The following is a 4215-nucleotide window of genomic DNA, read 5'->3' on the forward strand; positions in this document are numbered from 1 at the left end:
TCACCTAATCCCTTCGGCTGACTGCTCTTCTCTCTGGCTTCCTGGCTTTTAATCCCCTTTCTCCTGCTCTTCCCACTTGCTACTTCGGGCGTCCCTGAGTTGTCTCTCCTCACCTGTAACCCTTTTAGTAGAACTCCTGAAAATAAACATATTTAACAAGAATGAGTCTCTAACTGTGGAAATTTAGGTATCAGAGGGCAAGTTGGCAAGGGGATGATACTTTCAGGAGAAAGGGAAGCCTTTGTGACACACACTTATCCAGTTCTTATTTATTAGACAGGTTCTGGTTACTTTTAGTATTTCATTCATCCATTATTTATCCTAAAAATATTTATTGAATGCCTGTTTTAAAATAAGAATGGAAGTGGACTTAAAATCAGAAGACATAGATAGGAAGACCCATCTCCACCAAGCTTTGCACTCTCGAACAAAGTAGTTAACACATCTGGACCTCTGTTTCCTAGCCTATATTGTTGATGCTGTTAGGTGTTGTGGAGCCAGCTCTGACTCACAGTGACCCTTTGTATAACAGAACAGAACACTGCCCAGTCATGTGCCATCCTCACAGTTCTTGCTATACTTGAGCCTGTCATTGCAGCCACTGTGTCAATTCATCTTGTTGAGGATCTTCATCTTCTTCTCTGACCCTCCACTTTACCAAGTATGATAGCCTTCTCCAGAGAGTGGTCCCTAAACTACAAAGGGGAGATAATGCCATCTGCCTCATAAAGTTATTGAAAGGGTTAAATGAGTTTGTTACATATTATCTCTAGATGTAACAACAGTTCCACAAGTTAAGTATGAATTATATCCTTATACAAAGGAAGAAAGTAAATCTCATGAGAATAATTAACTTGATGACAGAGCCTGAGTTTGATTGTGTCTCTTTCTGATAATTACACAGAGGGGATTGAACTCTAGCTAAGAACCTTGAGTAAAGCAGGCACAAGTAGCCTGAAACAAGCTAAAATTCCTTTCAATTTTAGTACTCTAAATTCAGAATCCATGTGAATGTGTATTCTACATTATATGTATGTTTAATAGAAAAATAATGTTGGAAATAATGTGTTATCAGGTTATGTGAGGAGTCTGCAGAGTTCCTCTCCAAACCTATCTTCTATCTCAGTAGAGAGCTACATCACCTTTCCCAAACTCTTTTGCAAGTAAGTGTGAACATTTGACTGAGTTCTAGTCAATGACATGTGAACCTTTTCTGATTCAGAAACTTTCCTATTCCAGATCTTCTAAGACCTTTCCCTTTTAGCTGGCTTTATTACAAAGCATACATCGACCTTGAAAGCTACACATTAAAGATGACAGAGTCACAACACAGAAGGAGCTTGGGTCCCTAAATTACATATTAGAGGAATACTATATACTAATCTCACAATTACACTAGAAAGAAAAAACTTCTGAAGGATTGAACCATTATATATTGTTAGATTTGTTACAGTAGCTACCTCTACCTTAACAATACAAATACTTTATTCCTTTCCAAATCTTTGAAGAACTGTTGATGTTACAAGAAGGTTTGATATGTCTATTCAATGGCTTCAAAACTGTTGAGGAACATCACAGTAAAGGCTTAGCAGACATGTATCCTCCTTTCTGAGAAGTATGACACACCATCATAATGCATCCCCAATATATATGGTAACCCTGGATGAGTTTTACATGCTAAATGAAAGTCCACTATCCTTATTCATGTTGGAGTCTCCAGGACACCTGGAATATTCCCAGTCCTTCAGTAGCATGATCACCTATGATCAGGCTTGGGAAGCCATAAGATAAAAGCATTTTGGCCAACCCAGAAATGTCAATACTGGGAGCCTCCTCTTGAGTAGCACAACCCTGTCAGTGTCACACCAGCCACCATGCTTCTGGATGCACTAGGTATCATCAAAGCCTATCCACTCCTTCCTTTGGCCCACTTCTCTCCCTAGACTAGGCAGGGCATAGTAAGTAGAGAAATAGTTGGGTTCTTTTACATAAAAAAAAAAAAAAAAAGCAAAACATGAAAAAGGAAGTCATTCTTTCGTAGAAGCAGATGCAGCCTCAGTCACCCACAGTATAGTTATTTCTGTATCTGATACTATTTAATAAAGATGAAACAACCTGAGTATTTGAGCATTCAGTAGTGTGATGCCCCACTCATACAGAAACATAGGTTTTTAACATCAAAGAGGTCTTAGTGAGCACCCAACCACTCTTTGTTATTTTAGATAAAGACTTTGAGATACAGAGAAATCAAATGACTTGTCATAAGCCACATAGTTATTGGAAGAGCTAAGGCTAGAATACAAGGTTTCTGCTATTTCCAATTCTTAAAGCAATTTTCTTTCTGGTATCCAATTTTATCTAAATTCTTGCATGAAAATATCTGTCTAGACAGCAAATATCATGAAATCCCAGAACTTCAAACCTAGAAGTGACCTTACTCATCTTTATCTTTTTGTAAATGGGGAAACTGCATAGAGCTCAACAGCCACTTAAGACAGAGGAAATATTCCTGTCTGCCAGTTATGGACTTGGACTTTCAGGATAATGTGTTGAGTTAGGCACAAGACTGATTAGATGATAGTTCTCCTGAAATACAGCCCATGCTCTTAAAACATTATTGTTCTGTATTTTTGCCTTCTCTTTGTCTTTCTTCATTATTCCAGGGTATCTCTCTCTTCTCATTTATTATAGGTGTTTCTCAATCTGTTATTCTTTCAAAACCTCACTCTTCTGAAATGTCATATGTAAAAGTATTTGTTTTGGCTTGATAGCTGTTTCCCTTCACAATGGCCTGCCTACTCAGTAACATTTTGTTCAGTTGGTCAGGTTGTTAGCTTAGGATGTGTGGTGATAAAATGCTGATATATTGCCTGTTTGTATGCTGTCATCTTACTTTCTTATTGGATAGCTTGAAAATAACACTTTATTATTCTCTGGATCATTTCCATTTTCTGTTTAAATATTCTTCCTGGGCAGCCCCATTTGTTGATGACTGGCATCAAAATACTCTAAGATGTTGCATCCTACTGTTTTTTGTTTTCTTAATCTCACATAGTTGCACTAGATCAGGAAATACCAGTTTTTCTGACTTTACAATGGGGTCATCACTAAGAGGAAACTTCAGTCCATCATTAAAGCAACCTTGTTTTCTAGTACTACTTATCTTTAATTTCTCCTTGCCCTTGTTCATCTAATACTTCTTGATGATGTATTAAATAACTGCCATGAGTGAATATGGCCCATTGGTTGACTATGCCATTGCCAATCTCACAATATTGGACATGATATTTGTTATTGTTTTAATCATTGTAAAGATAATCAGGAGTCTCTGGGTGGTGCAAACCACCAATGCATTTTGCAACAATAACAACAACTGAAAAACAAAAAAGATGATGGGGACTAAAGATGCTGGTACTAATTGGACAAAAACAATCAACTCACGGGTTACTGCTTTTGGTTTGGAGACCATGGTCTTGTGAGAAAATCCAGTCAACTGGCATAATATAGTTCTTAAAGTTTGTGTTTTACATTTCAGTATGGTGAATAGTTTCCAGATGAGCAGTTACCTAAGATACAACTATTGGTCTTTATTCATCTGGAACAAAAGAGAAAGAAGGAAATTCAAGAAATAGAGAAGAAATTGGATTATAGGAATAAAGTACTGCATCCTCCACCTTACGACCAGAACTAGATGGTGCTCAGCTACCACTACAGAACATTCTGATCAGGGACACAATAGATGAATCCTAATAAGAACAGAGAAAACTGTAGAAAAGAACTTCAAATTCCTAAAAAGTCAAGACTCACTAGACCTCCTGAGACTGGAGAAATCCATGAGACTGTGGCCATGAAGAGCTTTTCAAATCTTGAATTGAAACTACTACCTAAAGTCACTTTAAAACTAAGTGACAATTTAGCTCAAAGAATAAAAATTGTAACCTTTGAGTATTGTCCAGTCTTCCTTCCGAGGAGTGGCTGGTGAGTTTAAAATGCCAGTCTTCAAGTTAGCAGTCAAATATCTTAGGCACTACCCCACCAGAGCTCCCATTGCATATATACGTACACACACACACACACATACATACACATATACATATATATATATATGTTGTTGTTCTTGTTATGTGCCGTCGAGTCAAACCCGACTCATAGCGACCCCTCCTTGGGTTTCCGAGGCAGTATCACTACGGAAGTAGGATTGCCCAACCTTCCTTC

At 37.7% G+C, this 4215-nt stretch overlaps 1 pseudogene; it reads left to right on the top strand.

The window, feature by feature from the left end:
- LOC103203327 overlaps window positions 1–4215 on the top strand; it is a 31594-nt pseudogene that overhangs the window by 15132 nt on the left and 12247 nt on the right.

The sequence above is a fragment of the Orycteropus afer genome, unplaced genomic scaffold (genome assembly GCF_000298275.1).
Source record: "Orycteropus afer afer isolate SDZICR_OR568_19922 unplaced genomic scaffold, OryAfe1.0 scaffold00212, whole genome shotgun sequence".
Classification (NCBI taxonomy): domain Eukaryota; kingdom Metazoa; phylum Chordata; class Mammalia; order Tubulidentata; family Orycteropodidae; genus Orycteropus; species Orycteropus afer.